General features: G+C 46.3%; 1 protein-coding gene across 2 annotated transcripts in view; it reads right to left on the bottom strand.

Moving 5' to 3' along the window:
* SLC6A1 (solute carrier family 6 member 1) overlaps positions 1-25868 on the bottom strand; it is a 70476-nt gene that overhangs the window by 25380 nt on the left and 19228 nt on the right. Inside the window, exon 1 of one of the 2 annotated variants that reach the window (XM_066558276.1) lies at positions 24920-25118. The exons of the other annotated variant lie outside the window; for it this stretch is intronic. The gene's annotated coding sequence lies outside the window, so the exon portion shown is untranslated. Of the gene's footprint in view, positions 1-24919; positions 25119-25868 lie in introns of those variants that run through there. 2 annotated transcript variants of the gene reach the window in all.

The following is a 25868-nucleotide window of genomic DNA, read 5'->3' as shown; positions in this document are numbered from 1 at the left end:
CAGCACATGAAACACTGGCCAGGCTGAAGAAGCCGCACCTTGTGTTGGCAACACTGGGCATGAGGTCAGGCAGAGATCAGCAATAATTTTATTTACACGTTTTTGGAAGGGAGGATTGAGGTTCTAATGAAAGTTATGGTAAAAGAAACATAAAAAAATATGCAAAGGCTGTGGTTTTTTTTTTTTTGAATTGTCATTTCTGATCACTGCATGATTATAAAGAAGTCTTTGGTTGGAAGCTGTAGAAAATCAGCTGTAGGTGTGGTTGGGGTGAGGAGAGAACAAGGATGGTCCTTGTGACCTTCCTTCCTGTCTGTTCCACTTCAGGGTGGGACTCTGAGAGGGAAAATCCATCTCTGCCTGTGTCCTCACAAGTCTTATGTGCAGATATCTCCTTTTAAAACCCATTTTTCCACATCCCACAACTGTCCAGCGTCCTGGACCCAACCCCAGCACTCTCAGCATTCCAGGAAAGGCATTTCCTGATGCAGGAGGAAATTGGGATCAGGATGGGACTCAGAGAGGGAAAATCCATCTCTGCCTACATTCACACAAGTCCTGTGAGCAGATATCTCCTTTTTAAACCCATTTTTGCACATCCCACACCTGTCCAGTGTCCTGGACCCAGCCCCAGCACTCCCAGCTGTGCTCAGCATTCCAGAAAAGGCATTTCCCAGTGCAGGAGGAAATTGGGGTGATGGTGGTGGCAAAAGGGGGCTCCTCCTGGGAGAGCACCCCAGAACTGGGAGCTGCCCTCTGCAAGGCCATGGGTGGGTGGCTGCAGCCAGCTGCAGGGTCAGCTCCAGATGTGCAGTTTGGCAGCTCCATCTGCTGCTCAACAGCCAGAACTGATCGTGGCTCCTTTCAGCCAACACAGCCTGGATGAAAAAAACCCCAACAGGGTGTCCTGGGACTTTACAAACAGCCCTGCACTAGATTAGATTTGTTCTTGTTGCTGCAGTTTGTGTTTGGGTTGGGCTTTGCCATCAGCAGAGTTTCCAAGCATTGGAAGAGGCTGATTGTGTTAAAGATGAGTGGAAAAAAACCCAAACCAACATAAAATCTCCCTCCAGTAACTCAACACTGCATGGAGAGATCTACAGGCACATCTCTGGTTTGGTTCAGCATGAGGGAGAAATTCCTGCTCCAGGAATCTGGCCTGAGTCAGAATGGAGCAACAAAGACAGGAGGAACAGGGATTGAGGGACAGGGACTGAGAGGGACAGGGATTGAGGGACAGGGATTGCAGGGACAGGGATTGAGGGACAGGGGTTGAGGGACAGGGACTGAGAGGGACAGGGATTGAGGGACAGGGATTGTGAGGGACAGGGATTGCAGGAACAGGGATTGAGAGGGACAGGGATAGAGGGACAGGGATTGAGAGGACACGGATTGAGAGGGACAGGGATTGAGAGGGACCGGGATTGAGGGACAGGGATTGAGAGGGACAGGGATTGAGGGACAGGGATTGAGAGGGACAGGGATTGAGGGACAGGGATTGAGGGACAGGGATTGAGAGGGATAGGGATTGAGAGGGATAGGGATTGAGGGACAGGGACAGGGATTGAGGGACAGGGATTGAGAGGGATAGGGATTGAGGGACAGGGACTGAGAGGGACAGGGATTGAGAGGTCAGGGATTGAGAGGGACGGGGATTGAGAGGAAAAGGATTGCAGGAGCAGGGATTGCAGGAGCAGGGGTTGCAAGAACAGGGATTGAGAAGAACAGGGATTGAGAGGAGCAGGGATTGAGCCCCTGAGATCTCCAAACAGGTCCCACAGGTGTGTGCTGAGCATGGAGCCTGTCCTGCTGCTCCAGCCCTCTCAGGCAGAGCTCTGCTGGGCTTTAAAGCCTCTGCTGAGTGCACGGAGAAACTCAGCCCAGCGCAGGACTCTGTGACAAAGCCAAGCCACAGGGTTAGTTAGGAAATCTTCAGGAATAAAGCAAGAACCTCCTGGAGAAAGGGGCCCACACCTGTTTCAGCACTTCCCAAGGCAGCCCAGCACATTTGTGTCAAGGGTGATGTATGCCTGGCAGGCAGCCTGGGGCTTTTTGTGTTAAAATACATTGAAAACAGTGCTTCAAACAATCACCTGGGGATGTGCTGCACTTTATGCCACAACACAACACTGCACACACCACAGGTATCCCAAACCTTGGCAGCAGCAAACCCAGAGCCTCAGCAGAGGCTCCTTTGAGAGGATGCAGGTGGGGATTGGGCAATTTGCTGCCCCACCACTGCTGGTGCCATCCTTCCAGCTGTTACTGGACTTGGCTCGTGCATGGACATTTGTGCATTTATGGGCACACAGCACATCAGCTTCACACAATGAACAAATACTGCAGTTCCAGTTTGGAAAGTAGGGGTTTCTCCAAACTATGAAAGGTAACTTTTCCCAAGCCTAAGAAATAATGATAATAAATTACAACAGCAGAAGTGGAGTCTAACCTCCAATCCATGCTCTCCATACACTGCAGTGCTTTATGACTTAAAAAACCTGGAAGAACTGGCAGTGCAGCAGCAAAGACCCTGGGTACACGCTCTCTAATCACATTAGGCGCTATCCCACAGCACTGGGATTTAAATTTCAAATTGCTGTGACATGCAATGGGACAGAAAGACACTTATGTAAGTTCCATGGGCTGGCCTGGGCAGGAGGAAATACAAACTGCAGCTGTCAGGCAGCAGAGCAGGTACAGCACCCACTGCCTTTGTGGGGAGGAGATGGAGAAATCCCTTAAACAGCTCTGCCTTTGCTCCCCCATCCCTTCAGGCCAGCCCTGAGTGTGCTAGTGTTGAAGATTGCAATGCAGGATGTTTTCCATTCCCATCTCTGTGGCTGGTTACCTTTGCCAAGTGGGCAGTTTGCCTTATCTCTCTCTTGGAGTGACCACATTCACACCTGCCTGGGAGGGGACATTGCTGATAACAGCTACTGAATGTCCCTGCATGGCTGATAAGAACTGTAACATCCATTGGGAGATGTGAGCCCAGAGGGAGGAGCCAAGCATTGCTACCCAGATAGAATCCTGAGGGTTTTGAGACACCAGCACGGCTTCTCCACGGGATTCCCCAGAGGAACAGCAGCTGCCTCTCCTTCCCCTGGATCTTCAGAGGAAGAACACATCCTTCTCTACAGGACCCCCTTGCTCCAGCAGAACCAGCCCTGACACTGCAGGAGGGCTGAGCCACATTTCCAATGGGACTGCCACCAACACCCTGACCCACAGGGTGTCAGGCTGGGTTCTGACTCTGGCAGTGTTGTTCTAGTGTGCTGCATTGTTTACTTTATCATTTTATTTTTTTTTCTTCCCTATTAAAGAACTGTTATTTCCTGCTCCCATATTTTTGCCTGACAGCCCCTTAATTTAAAATTTATAGCAATTTGGAGGGGTGGGGAGGGTTTACATTCTCCATTTCAGAGGAGACTCCTGCCTTCCTTAGCAGACTCCTGTCTTTCCAAACCAAGACCGCTAGGAAGGGCACAGCAGCTTCCCACCACATTCCTCAGGGCACAAAAGAGCTTCCTTGACTTCAGTTACTAGGGCTGCTGAGCCAAGGGCTGCAAGGATCTGCAGCAGGATCCCAGCTGGGCAGGAATGGCCTGGGAGAGCCAAGCTCACATAGCAGCCCAGGGCATGGGCACTGCCAGGGAAACTGCCACAAAGGCAGGGCCACTGCACAAAAGCAGTTTTTTCTCTCTCCTGGACTGCACCAAAGTGGATTGGAGGAGTTGAGCTCATTAAAAGCAAACAGCAAGATTGCTGTCATCTTTCACAGGTTCTCTACCTTGTGGCAGCAAAAGGCAGGGAAATCTCTATTTGTGCATGACCAAAACCAAGAAAATCTCCATCTATTTGTGCATGACCAGCTGTGCAAACATCTCTGCTCAGGGTGGGGCCAGGAAGGGGGGCAGTAGAAGGAAATGCATCAGATGCACTCTCCAGACTGTGGTGCCTAAAGTAGGACGTGAAAACTGATTTTTGACATGTCTATATGAATGTTAGCACTGAGAAAAGCAGAATTGTCCATTTTGGATGCCTGAAACTTCTGAAGAGCAGGGGTCCAGTGCTCACTTCTGGAAATCCCAGCTCACTGGTTTCAAAGTCACCTGTACAACATCACCTCACCAAACCCCAAAGAGTACAAATCTGTGAAATAACCAGAACTGCAGAGTTAAACCTGGGGAAACCTTCTCTCTTCTGGCACAGCTTTTTAATCCAGCTGTGCTGATAGAAAAGGCACCAGAACCTCAGAACCAGATCCCAGTGCACATCTGGGCCCCAAGCCCTGCAGAAAGGAGCCCAACAGGGCAGGTCAGGGCTTGGCTTGGCTCGAGGGAGGGCTCAGTGCCACAGGCAAAAATGCTGCTGATTGGTGGCCAAATATTCACCAGGAGAAGGCACTGCCATGGTTAAACAGGAGAGAAAGCTCTTCTCAATTAATTCCATACTGATGAAAGCCCCAACAGTTCCAAGGCATCTTTGCCCTTCTCTATCCAGGACACACTAAAAGCAGGGAAGGCTCCAGTCTGAGGCAGATATCACAGCCCAGAAAGGAGGTATTGGAACAACTTGGACAAGCTTTGCCATTTCAGTATCAATTCTAACCTGTTCTACTGCCTGCTGCTTCTGCTCAGGTTCCAGGGTAATTCACTGCTTCATGTATTTTATGTGATCATGCAAGGCTACACCTAGTCCAAGCAGGATGGCAGAACCAAGCCAAATCCAGCAAATATTTTCATTTAAAACAAATTCTGCATGGATGTGGAGAATCCACTCCCATCTGAGTCCAGTTCCTTGGTGCAATCTGATGCTCCAAAGAGCAGCACAGGAAGGAAAAAGGGGAGGATGTGGCTCAGTTAAAGCCTGGCAGAGGGGAGCCCACGTTCAGGTTTCAGCCATTGCCACCTCCTCTGATCTCTGCAGCTGAGCTGCCCCTGAGGAGGAGCTCAATCAGATCCCATCTGCCCAGGCTGATGGGCTCTGCTTGTCCTAAATCCCCCAAAGAGCATCTTCACCTGGTCCCTAAATCCCCCAAAGAGCATCTTCACCTGGTCCCTAAATCCCCCAAAGAGCATCTTCACCTGGTCCTAAATCCCCCAAAGAGCAAAGAGCATCTTCACCTGGTCCCTAAATCCTGCAAAGAGCATCTTCACCTGCTCCTAAATCCCGCAAAGAGCATCTTCACCTGGTCCTAAATCCCCCAAAGAGCATCTTCACCTGGTCCCTAAATCCCCCAAAGAGCATCTTCACCTGGTCCTAAATCCCCCAAAGAGCATCTTCACCTGGTCCCTAAATCCCCCAAAGAGCATCTTCACCTGGTCCTAAATCCCCCAAAGAGCAAAGAGCATCTTCACCTGCTCCTAAATCCCCCAAAGAGCATCTTCACCTGGTCCTAAATCCCCCAAAGAGCAAAGAGCATCTTCACCTGCTCCTAAATCCCGCAAAGAGCATCTCCACCTGGTCCTAAATCCCCCAAAGAGCATCTCCAGCAGCAGCCAGAGGAGCCAAAGGGAGCCCCAGATGGGAGGTCAGGGTTGGAAGATGAGGTGGAGCCAATTCAGGGGCCCTTGGCAGCAGCTGGAGGCTCTGTCTGCACAGCTGGGGCAGATCCAGCTGTGGGGCAGATCCAGCTGTGGGGCAGATCCAGCTGTGGGGCTAATCCAGCTGTGGGGCTGCCAGAGCCAACTCTGAGGGGACAATTCCTGAGGCAATCCCTGCTGTGGGCAGCCTCAGGCCAGAGGAACCAGGCAGGAGGGAAGTTGAGACTTTGAGCACCAACTTTTCCAAGGCAGGAGCCACTGGAGTGGGGAGAGAGAGTTGGGGTCAAACAATGGGTGGGACAAAGCTGGGAAGGAGCAGCAGAAGAGGCCAATGGATTTCCCTCTGTCCCTCTGTCCAAGACAGGAAGGTGTTGGGAGGTGACAGAACTGTCATGGACTCATTGAGGCTGGAAAAGCCCTGGGAGATCCTCACACCCACCCCTGACCAACGCAGCCCTGCCAAGCCCACCGTGCACCTCTGGCCCCACATCTGCACATCTCTTAAATCCCTTCAGGGCAGGTGGCCCAGACACTTTCCTGGGCAGCCTCTTCCAGTGCATGACAACCTTTCTGGTTATGAAATTTTCCCAAATCTCCAATCTAAATCTGCCCTGGAGCAACTTGAGGCCATTTTCCTCCTCCTGTCCCTGTTCCCTGGAGCAGAGCCCGACCACCCCGGCTGTCCCCTCCTGTCAGGAGCTGTGCAGAGCCACAAGGTCCCCCCTGAGCCTCCTTTTCTCCAGGCTCAGCCCCTTCCCAGCTCCCTCAGCCCCTTCCCAGCTCCATTCCCTGCCCTGGACCCCTCCAGGTCCCTCTTGTGAGGGGCCCCAGACTGACCCCAGGGTTTGGGGTGGTGCCTCAGCAGGGCCAGCTCAGGGGACAATCCCTGCCCTGCTCCTGTGGCCTCACCATTCCTGACCCAGCCCAGGTGCCCTTGGCCTCCTGCACATCTGGGCACAGCTGGGCACCCCTGGGCACCCCTGGGTTCATGTCCAGCCACTGTCCCCAGCACCCCCAGGTCCCTCCCTGCCAGACAATTTCTTTTCAGGCTCTAAGACAGTCCATGAAAGCTCCTCTGCTTGCTCCCAGTTCCTGCCACCCCTAAGGAAACAAATTTCATCTCTGGCCACACAGCAGAGCCTGCATGTGAGGGAAAGAAAGAAAATAGTTTCCTAAAAATAGCCCCTCTTGCCTCTCCTTAAAGAGTAGCAGCCTTCCTATAGCACTCGTCTGGCTCTCATGGGATGCACAAATTGCCACAGAAATCCAAAGAAATCACAAGGATGTCACATTTAACTGTGCCTTGGAAACAGGCCCACCACCCCCAGGAAGGAAAAGCTTTGTCTTCCAATCTTGATGTTCAAGGAGAAAATCAAGATGAAACCCCAAAGCCACAAAACATCACCAGAAGTGTCCAAATTTCTGTGGTATGCAGGCATTCCTGAGGAGGCATCTGTGCTACTGAGAGCCCAAAGAACAGGGATTTATTCTTCAAATCCAGTTCAGTGATGAGATTTATCATTTTCTGTGGCTCTCCTGGTACAAAATTCCTTCTTAATGTAAAGATAGAAAGGTCTAACCTGCAGAGAGAGCTTGTCTCTTACACAGTGCTGCTATCAAGGACATATCCTGGTTAGATCCTTAAATAAATATTAATCACTTAATCCTCAAAAAAAAAACCCCAAAGTTTCATATTTCTAAAGAATTTACTAGCAAATGTGTGGTTGTGCAATTATAAGGGATTCTGTAATCAGTCTGGAAACAAAATGCTGTAATATTGAAGAAAAAACCACACTAAAATGAAAGAAAAGAGAAGAAAAAAGAAATGCAATATGCAAAATCATGGGAAGTGCTGGCCACATAGCCCATAGCAAGGTTATTTCTGAAATACAATGGATTTTGTTCTTTTTGTTAACATCAGGGTCAGGATACAGCAAAACACACTTGAAGCACAAGTGCAAAATTAACCTGACAATCCTGGGAGTCTGCATGAGGCCCATTGCAAAATCTACAATATTTTCCTGCAAGCATGGAGTGATGTGTAAGATTTGTTGTAAGACTTTTTGTTTAAAATAGATGATGGATGCTGGAAGGAGAAGCTTTTTCCACTCATCGTGGAATGAAATCAAAACTAACTGATAACCAGTCCCTGGCAAAGATTTTACAGTGATCCACACCAATTCCTAATCCATCCCTGTAGCTCTAACAAGGCTGGGGGTGGTCACAAACTATTCTGAGTATTTTTCCTCAGCCCACATTAGCACCATCTGCTCCTACTACTTCATATTTACACACCACAACATTTTGGGCCCAACTTCAGAGAGATTTCTAGCAATTTACAACAGAACCAAATGGCTCTGGGGTACCTGCTTGCTTTGGTGATTCCCACCTTCTGGAATGGTGTTTCCTTTGCTGTTTGCACTGTTGTCTTTGTCACAATTTCTATTTTTAGCTTCTAGACTGATTAAATATAATAAATAATAAATAAATAGAAATAAGTGTAATAAAAGTTAGTAAGTATAATGAAATAGAATAATCACCATCTACTGCAACCACAGATTCACTTCTAGCTCCCACACAGTAAATAGGATGTGCTTTAGGAAAGCAAGGACAGCATTCCCATATTTATTTGGACTCCTGGTTGTACTCCCATCCTTCTGAAGTTTAATGGAGCAGGGTGATAATACAAGTTACTGCTGCATAAAATGGGTTTGCTCATTGTTCTTTACATAGATTGGGTGTCATTCTTTAGCCCTAGTTGGTGTTAATTGTTGTTGTGCAGACCCCAAGGCCTTCCCTGAGAGCCCACACTGGTTTGCAGGGTAGAAAATACAACACAGAGAGTCTCAAAAAATGACAAAACTGGTGCCTAGAAAATGCAACATCTGGGAATGAGGGAGAGGCTCAACAAAGGACACAAGTGGTGCCAGTCAGCATTGGGGTTGATGCTCCAACAGGTTCCATTATCCCTCTGCTGACACCCAGGAAATAACCCAACATTGCTGGTCCATGCTGGCCACAGAAACAAAGCCAAATTTAGTGGGAAAATGGATTTACTGCCCTGTGCTGAACTGCAGAAATTAAAGATTCTCACCCACACGACAGGTACCCTCAGTCACAGGATTTGCTTCCCTTCTCCCATCCCCTTGATGAGGGTGATGAGGAGCCCACCCACCCCTTTCTCCTGCTGTTCTGCACCGGTTTTTTGTCCTTTTTGGAGTTTGTGCCCGGGGGAGCTGCAGTGGGCAGGAGTTGGGCAGTTGTGACTTCCTGCCTCGGGGGCATTGAGCTCCTGGGGCGCAGGGAGCTGCACAAAGCCCGTCCTTGGAGCCACACCAATGCAGGAAGCCAGCCCAGAAAAAGGGAGCAGCAAGTGCTCAGAAAGGCAAAGTCATTTGCCCAAGCAGGAGGCTGGAGCAGAATTTAGAGCAGAGTTTCTTTGCGTGCCAGTGCAATCCCTTAACCTTCAATAATAACGCTGCTACACTCTCCTCACGGCCTCTTTTCATCTCCAGCATGTACAAATGACTAAATATGAAAGACTTTTTGCCTCCTGGAAGCAAATAAAGGCAAATAAAAGCACATAAAAGCTCCAGCAAGGATCACAGTCTTTGGGGAGAAAAAAAAAATCTCAGTGTAAGTAATTGAGGGTTATGGTGTTTGTGAGACCTCCAGGATGAGGTGAGAGATGAGAATCTGACTCCATGTTCTCAGAAGGCTGATATATTATTATATTATATAATATAGATTATATTTTATTATTATATTATATTATATTATATTATATTATATTATATTATATTATATTATATTATATTATATTATGCTATACTAGAACTATACTAAAGAAAGAGAAGGATACAGACAGAAGGCTTAACAAGAATGGTAATGAAAAACTCCTGACTCCTCAGAGTCTGACACAGCTGGCAGTGATTGGTCATTAATTAAAAACAATTCACATGTTTGGATAAACAATCTCCAGACCACATTCTAGAGCAGCAAAATATGGAGAAGCTGAGGCTTCTCATCTTCCCAGGAGAAGAAATCCTGGCAGAGGGATTTTTCAGAAAATGTGACAGTGACAGGGGGTAGTGTTTGTTATTTAATTTTTTACCAATCCCTAAGCTCTGTGCCATTTCTCCTCCCAAAGAAGAGAATGCCCTGACGTGCCAGAGCCAAATTTGCTGGCAGGCAGAGTTCCATGAGGGAAAAGAGATGGAGAAGGTGGTGCTGCTGCCCTGAATCTGCTCTGCCAGTGCCTAAATCCACCAGAGCCAGCTCTGGGCACTCTGCAGTGATGTCAGGACCCAGGACATTGCTCTGGCTGCCCTGGAGGACTCAAGACCCTGGCAGGGGGGCTCAGAGGCCTTGGCATGGAGTTAAAAACACCTGTGCCTCTGATTTTAGCCCATGGAAACAATTCTCAGCTTTGTGTGAAGAGTTACAAGGCACAAGAGTTTGAGTAGAATGATAGTGAATTTATCACAGGGTGAAAATATAGAATTTTGGGGGTTTAGAATGGGGGTTCAAGAGGCAAGATGGAGGAATCTGGGTATGTCCTGTCCTTCTTCTTCTTGTCCTCCATCTTCTGCTGTGATGGTGACACTTCTGGACTGGTTAGGGTAGAGACAGACTGTCTCACATAGGTGATGGGTATTGGAAAATTATTGTAAATAAAGTACACGTGGTTATTAGTATAAAAAGCCAACACCAGCCCAAGGGTGGTCACTGTGCCTCAACCCAACCTGCTGGACAGATCTCAGCAGGTCAGAGAAAGAATGGAATGGAAAAGGAAAAATAAACAGCCTTGAGAAGCAGAACCAGTGAATCTCAACTTCTCCTTTGGTTGTGGGGCTGGGAACAAAGAGATTTTCTGACACCTCAGGAGCCAGCACAGGCACAGAATCCCGACAGCAGCAGGGCTCAGCAGTGGCTTTGGAAGCCTGTGAGAACCAACGCACTGCCCAAATTATTTGGAGGTGCCACATCCCCAAAGTAAAACATTTCCTTTGGTGAAAACACGATGTGAAAACAGATATCCAACACTCTGCCTGCCTTCTGTATGAGCTGCTCAGGCCCCCGGGGTTTGGGTTTGTTTGGAGGCTGGAGGCAGCTCCATCTGTTACTGTGCCATTTTTTGAGTGTTATTGTTTTGGGTGAGAGTAGGTGGAACCACATGTCAGAATGCAGCAGAAGGAACATCACTGCAGCCTGAATTTCTCATATTTAAAGGAAACACTGACTATTGATCAGCAGCCTGTGAATGACTCCTGCTTTCTGTCAGCCCCCATGCCACACACAAGAGCCCAATGTTGATGGGGAGCAGCAGCCAAGGCAACACTGAATGCTTTCACCAAGATTCCAAGGCCAAAATCCACTGAATCTGACCCAAACACCCAGATTTGCACCAAGTGCTTGGTGTTCCTCAGCCTCTGATTTCCCACATAGCTCCCAGTGCCCAATCAGGCCAAATTTAGACCAGACACTGTCTTAAAATGGGTCTCCAATCTGAAAAGGCTGCTGGCTCCTCAGGGGCACCTTCACCATTGTGGGGGTGAGGAGGAGAGAGAGAAATAAAGTTTTAACAGTGTTCAAAATTCTTCTCATTAGATTTAAAAAAATATCACCAAGGTTTCAATTTCATGCTTAAGAATGAAGCCACAAGGAGAAGAAAAATAATTTCTGTAAAGTGATGCTGGAGAAAAATTAGAGCTTTGAAGATCACTTCAAACTCAAGTAGAGCTTCAAAATCATCGATAAAACCAACAGAATTTGGGCCACAAAAATGCAACATTTTTGTTCTGGATGCTCTCCCTTGTGCTTCTCCTGCCACCTCCAGTGAGTGCTTCAGATTTTGGGGATATTTGAGTTTCTCTTAAACCTGAAAAAGCTGCCTGGAAGTGCCAGGGCTGAGTTATTGTTCAGGGGATGACATCTTGGCACATCTGAGATCAGATTTTGTCTGTGTGACTGGGCAAGTCACTTTGGGTGACATCCAGAGGGGGAAGCTGTCTGCAGCTCCCAGAGCCACCCAGCAGGCAGGATCCACAGAGCTCCAGCATCAGAGTGAGGGCTGGAAATACATTCTGACAAACAGAACCACATTATTCCCCTTTTTTAGAGGCTGGCTGTGCCACCTTCGTGCAAGTCGAGCTTCTTTCAGTTTCTATCATTTTGTTGGAATTTTGTTGGAATTTATTTTTATTTTTCCTCCCCCCAACTCCCACAAAACTCCTTGTCCAATTTTAGCCCAGCTCAAGGCCTGCACTTCCCCAAGCCTGGAGGAGAGGAGGCAGCTCTGGCAGATGCTGTTTCCTGGTTTACAAAGCCTCTCACTGGCAACAGCAGCTGCCAGCACTGCTCATCCAAAGGATTCTATTTTTGGGGCTTCCTCTACGTTTTAGCTCGTGGCTTCTTTGAAACAGCCCTGTTTTCTGAATAAGAAAAGACTTCACATTTGTGATTCTTACATGCAGTTATCATACAGAGCAAAGCAAACGAAAAAAGGCTGCAGGCACATGCACATGTTAATGCAGTTAAGACCCTTGGCAGGAGAAATTGCAAAAATCAGACCATTTTGGAGGGGGTGCAGTAGAGAGAAGAAAAGCCCTGAATCTGAGGTTACCCTTTTCAGATATAGCTCCAAGCTAAAGCCACATTTTCTATCTGTTCTGTTTTCTTTGATCCTCAAACCTCAATCCAAACCTTCAGGTTTAAGTGGGATTTCAGTCTGAACTAAAAGCAGTTTAAATGGAAACAAGAAATTCTTTTCCCCCTCACCCCTCCTGTCAAATCAGGAATTTGAAGCTGCAATATTGAGGTACTTTGCAAATCTATAAAACTTTCTGCCTTGAAGTGATAAGGACAAACAATCAGGGCACTCACACTGAGGGTAGGAGATAAATAGAATAATTCGGGTTTTTTTTTTTTCAGTTGACAAAAAAAGGAAATATAAAAGCAATAAAAGTAAAAAGCTGAATAGAAATTCGAGCATTTTGCAAGGGGTCAGTGGATGAAAAGCAGTCCTTGCGGGTTTGGGCTGATGGCTCAATTGCATGACAATGCCAGCAGGGCAAGGCTTCACGCCTGTCCAGGAGGATTTCCATCCTCCCTCAAGACAAGCACTGGGGTCAGGGTCTGTTCTAAACCCTTGGCATGGCTCTGAAGGAAGCACAAACGCGTTTGGGGGGATTTTGGAGCCCTGAATCTCAGCCCTAATTCCCGGAACAACAACTCAGCAGCACCTCAGATCAACTTCCTGGAACTAATTGGCCTTTGGGAGATGCAAACCTGAATTCTCACGTGGCAGGAAGGCTCTGCTGGGCTTTGGGGCTCCACTTTGGCTTTGTAGGGTGGCGCTGAGGCCTGGCTGCAGCCCCTGCCCTCATTTCCCTGCAGCTCTCTGGAATGGCAAATCCTGGGTGAGGGGACTTGGGATCCCTTCCTGGAGGGGTCCTTTGCTCCAGAGCAGTCAGATATTTAATTTATTTATTTATTTAATATTTTATATAAATTTTATTTATTTATATATTTATTTATTCTTTTATTTATAGTTTTATTTATTTTATACATTCATTATATTGATTTCTATTTTATTTATAAGGTTAAAAGTGCACCTAGGTGGTTTTTACCTGACTGCACTGATGGTTTAAATAGGTATATTTTGAATACATTGAAGTATCATATAAAGATTTTCAGTGTGGAGGACATTGAAAAACAACAGCAGAATTTTGGTTTTACCTGTCTGGAGCTTTCTAGCTGCAAAGAAGGTTTGAAGCTTTGCTGCTTTGGTCAAAATAAATCTATTGAACAATCTCCTCAGGCATGCTTTCAATATCCACTAACAACTCTCCTTGCTTGGGAGAGTATATATTACAAATACCTGACTCTCCCAGCAAGTCAGTAATTTCAAATATAAGACAAAATATCCACTTTGCTGGCTGCAGCGTAAACACAGAGTAACAATTTCCTGCCTCATGAAGGAATTGATTTGTGGGGTTTTTTGTTTTGTTTTTGGTTTTTTTTTGTTGTTTGTTTGTTTGTTTTATTTTGGGTTTTTTTGTTTTGGTTTTTTTGGGGTTTTTTTTTGTGGGTTATTTTATTTTATTTTATATTTTATTTTATATTTTATTTTATTTTCAGCAAGCTTACCAGCAGCCATCCATGCAGCAGCAGTGACATTGCTCAGAGCTGCCAACCCTCTGAAGGGTCAGGGAGCCCCACAACACCAAGTGCTGGCTCCTGCCGTGGCTCAAAGCCTGCTGCTCTTATCACACCCAGAGATAAGGCACCAGCAGGGCTTCCAGGAGAACTCAGGACAATCTGGCAGCAAAGGTTCATTCTGAGAGCCACTGTCAGCATCTGGGACAATTTCCCCTTGGTCTGTGCTGCAGAAGAAGGGCTTGGAGCTCTGGAACTGCTCTGCCAGGGATGCTGAGGCCACACTGGAACAGAATGAATTCCCTGGGATTTCAGGAGCCCAGAGCAGCAGGAGGAGGAGGATGAAAGCAGGTCCCAGCCAGAACAGGGCCCCTGGGTGAGTTCAGGGCCAGATGAGCTCCTGAGCAGGGCCAGGAGCTCCGAGCAGAGCAGAGGTCCCTGGGGAGCCCTGCTGGTGACACGGCAGGTCCTGTCCAAAGTGTTAAATCCTCACTCTTTTACCCGCTGATCATCTCTGTTCTAAGGGGACAGCTGCTCATTCAAAGGCAGAAATTGAATTATTTACTCCCACCACTACAAAACACATTTTCCTTGATCTCTAGGGCATATTTTTCACTATGATGCCTTAGGAGGCAAACACCTTCCTCAAGGAGGGAGTTATTTTCCCCCACACCATTTGTTTGAATAATAAACCACTTGAGCAAAAATATGACACATGGGAGTTATGATTTTTTTTTCCCCTGGAGGAGATTAGGTTAAGCTTGCCTTTTTTCCAGAGGTACACAGTTCATCAGCAAGAAGTTCAAGGAGGAAAAATGTGTTTTCATATTGGGTAAGAGTGCACACAGTGCTTGCCTTGCTCTCAAAATGGATGAGTCTGCAGCAAGCTGCAGGACTGACAGCTTTATTTTCATCTGCCTGCCCTGATAGAGCATATCAGGAAACATTTTTTCAGATCCACACTTGAGGATTTGAACATTCCTACTGAGACCACTTTAATCTCATTTGACTCTATAGAAAAAAAAAAAAAAGCTCACTCATATATGCATTTAGTTATATCAGATAAAACCTTTTTTGCTACATTTTGGTGGTTTTTTCCCTCCCCTTTTTTTTGGAGCTGCTTTTTCTCCCCCTCAGACTTTCACAGCCTTCCAATTGCAAGGTTTGTGGCACTTGCCAAGGGTGAGGGAATCTAATTTGCTAATTCAATCATCATTTGCAAACTAATGACTGTGAGCATGGATAAAACCAACATTAAAATATCTAAAAGAGCAGCCATGGTGGGGAATACATTCTCAGAGTAAACAAAACCACCTTGCAACTGAAGCATTTACAGCCTGAGCATATTTCTGCTTCAGGAATTCAGTCTCTTCCTGGACAGCAGCTCCATTATTAATGAAATTAGCAGTAATAAAACCAGAAATCAAAACCTTCTCCACAGCTGGGCTTCTCCAAGATCTCCAGCTGGACTGACTTTTGGGTTAAGGCAGCACAACAGGAAGAGTAATAAACCCCCTGCTTCTCAATCAGTGCTTCAGATTCACCCAAGAAATGACATTTCTCAGTGCTTCTCTTTAGAATTCCTCAAGCTCTCTAAATTCCAGCTCAGAGTAAAGGACATATGTATGAAAATAAACAAAAAACCCCAGTGTGAGCCATCAGCAACATTCAGTTCTCTCTGTTGACATTGCTTTGGGCCAGATCTGTAGTTGATAATCAGCAAAAATTCAGTTTCCTGAAGCCTACCTGGAAATTCTACCTTTACCCACCTGTAAAATCTGCCTGAGTTGGCAGAAAGGATCCTCACTTTGCAAAAGGAATGTACAAATACCCCAGGGCGCACACCCCTGCCATTCAGGTGTTACAAATGACCCCTAATCTCAGTGAGTCCAAATTAGATTATTGTGCCAGAGTTTCTCCAGTGGAGAAGAGAGCCCTCAGGCCATCACAGATGCAATAATAAATTAATTTATTTGAGAAAACAGCCTGAAAATGGGGATTTTTTTTTTGACAATCAGGAAAATGTGTCTTCTCAGCTGCTTTTGGATAATAGATGAGGCATGTTATTTATCAGCAGGCATCCAGTGATATTTAGGATGGATTAGCAGCTATTCCTTTGCTGCCATGCTGTAGTACATGTTCTACTGCATGCTTTTCCCTTCATGGATTTCACTTTATCCCAGCCCAGGGGCTCCTTGGGATCCATGAATTCCACTTCCATCAGCACCTCAGGACTGCCTAGACAACCTTTCCAGGCAGGAGTGGATTTCCAGGTAAATCCATGGAGCAGATCTTAGAAAAACATGTATTTTCACCCTGGAACAAATTAGGGAGGCATTTGATCTTGCATGATGCCTGTGAGTTCTCTCAGCAGCAGCAATTCCTTCCCAGGGTGTTAGAGCAGCTTTCAGAGGGCAAAAATCAATGGAGGAACATTTGTCTGTTTTACAGCAAAGGCAGAAAAAAAGAAAGGTGAAATGGCCACCACCATCTGACAGGAGCTGATTGAACTAGAATGGGAACCTGGTCCAACATTCAAATATCTGAAACAGCAGCTGTAGTGGGCAATACATTCTCAGAGTAAACAAAACCACATTGCAACTGAAGCATTTAGACCCTGAGCATATTTCTGGGGTCTCTTTCTGCTTCAGGAATTCAGTCTCTGGCTCTAGAGCACAAAGTTTTCCACATTTCCACAAATTTTTCCCCACCCAAGAGGCTCTGGAGGATCAGGTGGCTGCAATCACCTCCAAGAGCAGCCTCTTCCCACCCAGACCTGCTGTGGAGGGGAACATCCAAGTCTCCAAAGGTCACCATGAACTTCAAAAGAGCAGCTGACACAATGCCTGTCTTCCCCTCTCAAAATCAGAGTGCAAATGAGTCCCAAAGGACTCATCTCACCAGTCCCCACCTTTTGGAATGAGCACCTCAGCAGCAATTGGGTATCCAGATCCCTGGGGAGATTTTAGCATCTGAACTCTGACTGTCTGTGCCATAAACAACTTCCCTCTTCACCTGTGGGGTTTGATCAAAAGAGGGGCAGGCTGGAAATAAGCTAAAAATCAAAGCAGTGCATGGAAAAGCTTTGCAGAGAATAAACCTGGAAGGCCCTTGCTATTCCCAGCTCCAAAACAGGTTTCAAATGCAAAGCAAAAAGAGCCTCCATTTATTACCAACCACCATTTCTGCTTTTCTACATTTTATTGTACATATTTGATTGAAAATACTTCAGGGAAGACTGAAAGCAGGATAAAATTCTTCACAGAGAAGCCCCAGAGTGCTGGTGGGCAGATCCCACAGAATCAGCACCAAGCAGAGCATTCCAGCAGCCAGGCAGTTAAAAAGGCTCAAAAAATGCCAGCTCAGCTGCCACACACAGCCCTGTTGAACAAGCTCATCAAATTACCCACTGGAGCATTTCCAGTGACTTGCTGAGCTGGGGGATTTGCTTGGCTACGCTGCCACAGGGAATTTCAGCCCCATTTGTATTTCCACAGCCTGTGGGATCTTTTGGCCCAGGGGATTTCAGCCCCATTTGTGCACCCACAGCCTGTGGGATCTGTTGTCCCAGGGAATTTCAGCCCCATTTGTGGATCTGTTGGCACAGGGAATTTCATCCCCATTTTATTTCCACAGCCTGTGGGATCTGTGGGCCCAGAGAATTTCAGCCCCATTTGTGGGCCACACCTGTGGGATCTGAGGGCCCAGGGAATTTCAACCCCATTTATATTTCCATAGCCTGTGGGATCTGAAGGCCCAGAGAATTTCAGCCCCATTTGTATTTTCACAGCCTGTGGGATCTGTTGTCCCAGGGAATTTCAGCCCCATTTGTGGATCTGTTGTCCCAGGGAATTTCAGCCCCATTTGTGGATCTGTGGGCCCAGTGAATTTCAGCCCCATTTGTGGATCTGCTGCCACAGGGAATTTCATCCCCATTTGTGCACCCACAGCCTGTGGGATCTGTTGTCCCAGGGGATTTCAGCCCCATTTGTGGCTCACAGCCTGTGGGATCCTTTGGCCCAGGGAATTTCTGCCCCATTTGTGGGCCACACCTGTGGGATGTGTTTGCCCAGGGAATTTCAACCCCATTTCTGTGACCACAGCCTGTGGGATCTGAGGGCCCAGAGAATTTCAGCCCCATTTGTATTTCCACAGCCTGTGGGATCTGTTGTCCCAGGGAATTTCAGCCCCATTTGTGGATCTGTGGGCCCAGTGAATTTCAGCCCAATTTGTATTTCCACAGCCTGTGGGCCCAGTGAATTTCAGCCCCATTTATGAGTCACAGCCTGTGGGATCTGTGGGCCCAGAGAATTTCAGCCCAATTTGTATTTCCACAGCCTGTGGGATCCTTTGGCCAAGGGGATTTCAGCCCCATTTGTATTTTCACAGCCTGTGGGATCTGTGGGCTCAGTGAATTTCAGCCCCATTTGTGAATCTGTGGGCCCAGAGAATTTCAGCCCCATTTGTGGATCTTTTGGCACAGGGAATTGCATCCCCATTTTATTTCCACAGCCTGTGGGATCTGTGGGCCCAGTGAATTTCAGCCCCATTTGTATTTCCACAGCCTGTGGGATCTGTGGGCCCAGAGAATTTCAGCCCAATTTGTATTTCCACAGCCTGTGGGATCCTTTGGCCAAGGGGATTACAGCCCCATTTGTACTTCCACAGCCTGTGGGATCTGTGGGCCCAGGAAATTTCAGCCCCATTTGTGGATCTGTTGTCCCAGGGAATTTCAGCCCCATTTGTGGATCTTTTGGCACAGGGAACTTCAGCCCCATTTGTGTGGCCACAGCCTGTGGGCCCAGTGAATTTCATCCCCATTTGTGCACCCACAGCCTGTGGGACCTGTGGGCCCAGTGAATTTCAGCCCCATTTATGGGTCACAGCCTGTGGCACCTGTGGGCCCAGGGAATTTCAGCCCCATTTGTGGATCTGTTGCAGGGAATTTCAGTCCCATTTGTATTTCCACAGCCTGTGGGATGTGTTGGCACAGGGAATTTCAGCCTCATTTGTGCACCCACAGCCTGTGGGATGTGTTGGCACAGGGAATTTCAGCCTCATTTGTGCACCCACAGCCTGTGGGATGTGTTGGCACAGGGAATTTCAGCCCCATCTGCATGGCCATAGCCTGTGGGATCTGCTCCCTCCATGGATATTTGCCAGTTCATCATCACAAGGCTGTGGTGTGAAATAATTCAGTGCAGGGATGGGGGACCCAGCTGGAAAATGCCAGAGCAGTGCAGGGATATGCTGAGGCAAGGGAAGGGAACCTGCCCAACCTGCAGGGAGCAGGAGAGACCAAGCTTTGCTCAGGGAGATGCTGCTGAGGACGTCACTGCTCCTTCCTCACCTTTCCAGCTGCCCTGCTGAGAAGTGGCTGCCACAGCAGAAAGGGGGAAGGAGAGGGGACTCTCTAAAATAACCACCCCTCTAATCTCAGGAGTGTGATTATGGACCACTCTTAATCTAAAAGGTCCATCCTGTGCTCTCTTTCTCAGGCCTCAAGTATCTGAAATGTCTCTGAATTACCCTTCTCCTAAGGGCAGACTGCTTTTCCAAGAGCTTTCCAATCAAGAAAGAGAGATATTAATATTTTTCTTTATTTTATATTAATATTTTCCTTTATTTTTCTTCTCCCTTCTGGCCCTTCTGCCATGCAGAAATGGCACATTTTTGCATGCCAGGCTCTAACATGCTTACTGAAAAGCACCTCCCAGAGGACTGAAAATTAAGATGACCACCACACTGTATCACTGATCTCAGCTACCAAAATACAATGTTTGGGGGGCTAAAGCCCTTCAAACCCCAAAAATCCCAGCCAGTTCTTACTCACAAACAGACCTGCTTGCTCTCTGTTGAAAATGTAGCTCCTGGGTTGGTTTGACTGTGCTTCACAAGCCTGACAAGTGTTCCACACATTTTGTGCCACTTCTTAAATGTCTCCATCCACTTGCTGATGGGACCAATTTGTTTGCCCAGACCCAGAATTGGGAATTCTTTGCTGCCATCTGATAAAGCAGCAGACAGCTCCAGCTCAAAACCTTTTTTGATTTCAGTATGAAACTAAACAAGTGAAAAAAACAAGCAAAATTTCTTTTTCCAAATGGGCTTTATATTTAACTTTCAATTATATTAACTGTGCCATAAAAGTGGATGTACTACTGTAATTATACACTCAAAAAAGGCTTCTTAAAATCTGAAATGATTGCACTGTTTCATTGCCTGGCTGCTTTAGAATATTTCCTTTTCCAAACATCTCCTACCCTCAGTCCAAGGGAAATGTTAAAGGTGACAGGATCACTCTGAGCCCTGAATTTTCCTCAGAAATTTGCACTTTCAGGTTCTACAAAGCCAAGAGGAGCTTAATTGCCTGCAACTGCAATTCCAGCCACTGCAAATCATATACAGCTCTCCCATGAAAGCATTAAAGAGCTAAGACTTAATTAGCATCCCTGATTAAATAGCAATTCATACAGCCATTATATCTTCCAGTGCTCTGGAAAAGCAGAGAAGGGAAAAAAAAAACCACACTCACTCCTCATCTCAATGAAAAAATTCACCTCTACCCACTTTCTCCAAACTTCATCCTGGGAAATGTTCATTATTTACCATGCAAAGGGCACTGCCAGGCACACTTTGAAGGCTCCCAGGCAGAGTTTTCGTCAGCAAACTCCACCTGTGTGAGAGGTCAGAGAGCCCCTGTGCCAGCCTGGAAAAGGCAGGGGCAAGCACAAGGGCAGCTCAGGGAGAGCAGCATGAGAAGGCTCCCCCAGCCAGTCATGTTCCTGGGGAGGAAAGGGGCTCTCAGCACAGAAACCCCCACTGTGCTGAGGGAAGTCTCCAGAACAGGCTTTGCTCAAACTCAGCTCTGTCACCACATTTCTCTTCACAGAGAAAAGCAAGGCACAATTCTTCCCAAGAAATTTCTGGGATTCACATTCTCTGAAGCTCAGAGAAAGGAAAAACAATTCTTATCTCACTTACTGCTCCTGTGTTGCTCACCAGCAGAATGCATTGTGGAAGATTGTTTACCTGAAAGGAATTAATAATTAGATTCTGGTGTGAGTGTTGTGATTCATTGGCCAATTGAATCCATCTAAGCCAAGGTGTCACTTCCCAAGACTATATTCCTTGGATTCACATTCTCTGAAGCTCAGAGAAAGGAAAACCAATTCTTATCTCATTTATTGCCCCTGTGTTGTTCACAAGTGGAATGCATTGTGCAAGATTCTTTACCTGAAGAGACTTGGTAATTGGATTCTGGTGTGTTTTGATTCACTGACCAATTAAATCCGGGTGTGTGTGTGTGTGTGTGTGTGTGTCAGGACTGTTGGCTGACAGTCACAAGATTCTGGGCAGTTGAGTGCTTGGCAGATTCAGTGTAGATGTAATGTAACATAGTATAGAATAATATAGTATAATAAAGTAATTAATTAGCCTTCTGATAAGATGGAGTTCTCCTCATCATTGCTTCTGGATGTTGGGCAAAAAATATTTCCTATACTGCTCCTCTTCTGCCCTGCTTGCATATCACCATTTCAAGCACAGCATGGGAGAGAGGATCAGCTCCTTCCTGGGACAGCTGGGATGGCAATGCTTCACCCCCCTTGCTCTTAGGAAGTGATGGAAAAAGGGGAGCAGGAGCAATACTGGGAGGCAGAGGCACATCCAGGGACACCCTCTTTGTGTTGGGGTAGCACAGCCAGGGGTGGCTCTATGCTGGACTAAGATCTCGTGTTTTGAGGTGGAGGAAATCCCTTGGATTAGGAATTTCCAGGCCTAAATATAATTATTCCCCACTTAGTTCTGCCCAAAAGGTGCTGCCTTGTCCCTGTTTCTTGCTGGATTTGGGAAGATCTCCAGACAAAGAGGAGCAACATCTGTTGCAGTTTTTACCAAGTGGATCATGCAGCACCAATAATTCCTTCTCCCATGGCTGTGCCATCCAGCCTGGAAGGATCGTTCCAGCCCCTTGTGAATCTCATAAACCAAGCAGGAAAAATATACAAGAAGCAGTGATGGGACAACAGCAACAAAGAAGTAAGGAAAGGGAGCAAAAGTAAATTTGCACCACATGTGCAATTACCATCACAAACCAACATTTTACCAGGACAAGTGCAGAATTAACAACACTGCTCCTCTACTACAGCAGCCTCTCAGTTTGCACATCAGGAAATGATCACAAATCATGGATGATTTGTGGCTTTTAATGACAAGGCACAGGGTCAAGAACTGATTTGGGCTCCTACCACACTGCTCCAGGGGAGCACATTGAGATTTTTGGTAGACAAATGGAGAATTGCACTGCAGCAATATTCCTTCCCTCAGCCAAACTGGAAATCTTGGCTACATGAAAGAAGTCTGTGATGAGGATAAATAAACTGTCACAAGACAAGACTCCAATAAATTAGCCAGACAGACAGAACAAAGACAAATGGGATATAAGAGGAGAGGGAGTTGCTGTATTTAGTGTCTGAAATGTCATTTGGATGCTGCTCACTGCTAATGTGCCTCCTGGGCCTTGCAGAGTCCTTCTCCATTGGCCTTCAGAGAGCCAGAGGTCAAATTTACATAGAATAATCTGAATACTTGCTCAGATTTGAACATTCCCTGCTTCCTGCTGAAAACATTCTCCAGTAACTTGCTGGAACAAATGTGTTCTCACAGAGCTGAGCAGTCCCTCAATGCACCCCACACTCCTGTGCCTCCTCTGGCATTCCCCATTTCTGCCTCCAGTCCATCCCACCCTATTCCCTTTCCAGAGCTCTTGGAGCAGTGTTTTTCCCCTCCTTTTTTCCATCACTCCCAAATCTCACCCAGCTCTCTGATGCCAATACCCGAGGCACCGTTTGCCCCCTGATGCTGCACAGCCCAGTTCACCCATGGCTCTCGTATCTGCAGCTCAGCCACTGGCTCCTGCTGAGGGAACAGCCAGGAGTTTTGGATTTGCACAGCCCCAAAGAACTCAAGGCCATCCCTGAACACACAAAACATCTCAGAGATGAGTGTGGAGCAGTTTCAGCTGTTTGCACTGTAATACATGACTGCTCAGTTGAGGAAAAGCTTGGAACAGCATATGGTCCCAATTACCTCTGTCCTCCTGCACCAATACTTCTATTTTCCAGATACAATTTATCTGTGCTGCTTGGCAGCTCAGCTGGCTCCCCTTCTTCTCCTGAGGAACACAACCACATGCAGTTCTATTTATACACCAGGCAAATGATTTCTGCAGCCATATTTGCCCAATAAAACCAGCCTCATGTCCCATCCAAAAGGTGAGAATCATGATCTGTGACTGTGAAAGATGCCTTGGCACTTTCTGGAAAGTAAATCCACAGTCCTGGCACAGTGTCAGCTTTGTAATTGCATTCTGTGGACCTGTGGTAGCTCTTTCCTAACAAATAGCTGATGAATTCCACCTCAGAAGTGACTGGGAGTCAGTCCCAGGTTCAGGAAGCTGTTAAGTCAAAGAGCAAACTTCATAATGAGCAACACAATTATGAGCCTTATTTTTTTTTTCTCATGGATCTGTCCTTACAGGTATTTTTTATGCTCTTTTTCAGCTCCCACAATCCACTCACAATAGCTGGGCTCAATAGGACTCACAGGAGGAAATCTCTTCTTCATTTTGTGTTTGAAATGCTGGTCAGAACCCCAGGGGAATACAAATGGCACAAAACCTCATTTCCCTCACTCCCTACAGCAGCAGCTTGGGAGGGTTCAGTTACTCCCCATTTAAAACTTTCCAAGCCTTGGCTGAAGGGAGAGTCCCACAGCCACACGGGTGACAGTGCCAAATACTGACAAACAGATCTGAAAGGGAGTAAAATGTGTTTTGGAATAATGAATTCAGGTTTGTTTCCCCTTGCACGGGTTTTATAAGGTGCATTGTTGTATTTAGGAGCAAAAGTAAACAAAAAAAATTTGATTTGCAAAAAGCTAATTGCAAACCAGCTTTTTCTAGGTAAGAGAAAAGTCCTTCCACACATGAAAACTGCTACAGAATTCCCCACAAATGCCAAATGTCTTTCTATCCAATGCCTCAGGGTTCATTTAATTCATACAATTTGAAAACGAGCACAACATGCTATCACTTAAAAAACCCAGAACCCCAAGCCCAGCATTATTATGAGGCACTATATTTATTGCACACCAATGGAACACCCTTGCTCAGCTTATCCACATCCACAAAAAGCCCCAAAGATGGGAATTTTTCTGCCCAGCTCTGCAAGCTGAGGCAGAATGTGGAAGAGAAGAGGTGTTTGGAGCATCTCCCATTCTGTCACCACCCCCCAGGCTGCACACTTGTCACAGTGCCATGTGCTGCCAGGTACCCAGCACTTTGTTGCAAAGCAGAGAGCTGGATGCTCAGTAACCCTCCTGAACTAATTTTTCTCACTCTCTGGAAACAATTTTCTAGGCCATCTATCTGGGAATGTCACCTTCCTAATGGGAAGAAATAACTGCTGCCTCCTCAAGCTCCTGGAGAACACAGCTGAGCTTTACTTTTCTTTTTATTAACAATCTACAGCAGCGATGGCACAGGAAAAAATGTATTTTATTCCAGCTTTAATCAACACTTGATGAGAATTACATGCTTTCCCTCTTTAAATGTAGCTCTGTGGCCTTTTTTTTTTCTTTATACTGAAACTGATAAGTTTTGCTTTAAACTGGTAAGATTGATGCTTGAAATTAAGTTTAACACAGCTGAATAGCAGGAGGAAAACTTTGAGCCATGCTTCCATGAGAAACCTGCCAGGGAGGAGATGGTTCCATTATTGGAAATGTCTTTTTATTTGCCTCACTACAAATGCTTCCATTAAAAAAAGCAAAACATAAAAAAGCTGAGATGTTCCCAACTGGTTGAAGGTTTCACAGCAACTGGGAGAACCCCAGTGAGCATTGAACTCTTCTAGGTCCAGTGACTGGGAACATTGAGAGAAATACTCAAAATATGATCTTACTTCAATGAATTTTTAAAATAAAACTGAAAAGATCATATTCAGCACCAACATTTCTGAAAAAAAATGCTGAGCCTAATGCAAGACCAGTGAGCCAGCACTGCCCTGCTCATGCACAGCTCCTGGAGGAGAGATACAGGAATGGGGAGGAGAGAAGAAAATTCCCTTCCACTCCCTCCACTATCCCTGGCTCTTGGCTGGGAAGAGAAGGAAGAAGTAGGGAGCAGGCAGAATATTAAATATATTCCTTACCTGCCACAGAGATTCCCAAGGCAGCTCCTCATTCACAAGAGACCAAACCACCTCTCTGCCCCATCAACAACGAGTTCCCAGAACCCTGCCCTGACTCCTTTTCCAAATTATTTTTCTAGACAGTTCCCCAGGGGCTCATCCACCTCCCAAGCAGAGGTAAAGCTGTTTCCCCACAGCAGCACCAGGCTCTGGAAGGTTCCCTGCCCCTTTTATCCCGGGATTTCAAGCTGGGAACACTGTGCTCTCACAGAGCTGCCTCCTTTCTAAAGGAGCTGGAAGTGTTCCTCAGGCTCTGGTCCCGGGAGTGCATTCACCCCTCAGTGCTGGGAGCCCGTCCCTCTCCCCTCAGGAGGTGTGAAAAATGAGTATTTTCTGATTGGTTTTTCGCAAATATTAAAATGAATATTATATATGTTGTGTTAAAAAGTTATGCCATTATAATTTTAAGTAGTGTGTTAAATATAGTTTTAGATTATAACATAATGTTAAACATAATGTTAAAATAGAAACTATGCTATGTAAGATACTTTCTTTAAAAGAGAGGACTTGTACCAGCCACAGGACACCCAAATCTTTCAGAGAAAGAGAATTTATTGCTCCATTATCAGGAGAAATGAACTTCTTCCTGCCTCCATCAGCCCTGAAGACACTGTCAGGATTCAGAGGAAGAAGCTGACACTGCCCAGACAGAATCCTGTGTTTGAATGGAATTTATGCATCATGGATGAGGTGTATGAATATGCAACAGGTTATTAATGGACAGTTCAGGTACCTTTTTCTGAGCAAAATAAGCCTGAAAAAGGGACCCACGTTAACAGAGGATTAACCCTTAAAAACAATAACTTGTTGTATATTCATACACTTCACACATGATGCATAAATTCCATTCAAACACAGGATTCTGTCTGGGCAGTGTCAGCTTCTTCCTCTGAATCCTAACAGTGTCTTC

This window comes from Molothrus aeneus, chromosome 12, assembly GCF_037042795.1.
Source record: "Molothrus aeneus isolate 106 chromosome 12, BPBGC_Maene_1.0, whole genome shotgun sequence".
In the NCBI taxonomy this organism is placed as follows: Eukaryota; Metazoa; Chordata; class Aves; order Passeriformes; family Icteridae; genus Molothrus; species Molothrus aeneus.
Note: the sequence above shows the minus strand (reverse complement) of the source record. Positions and strands in the feature narration are given on the sequence as shown.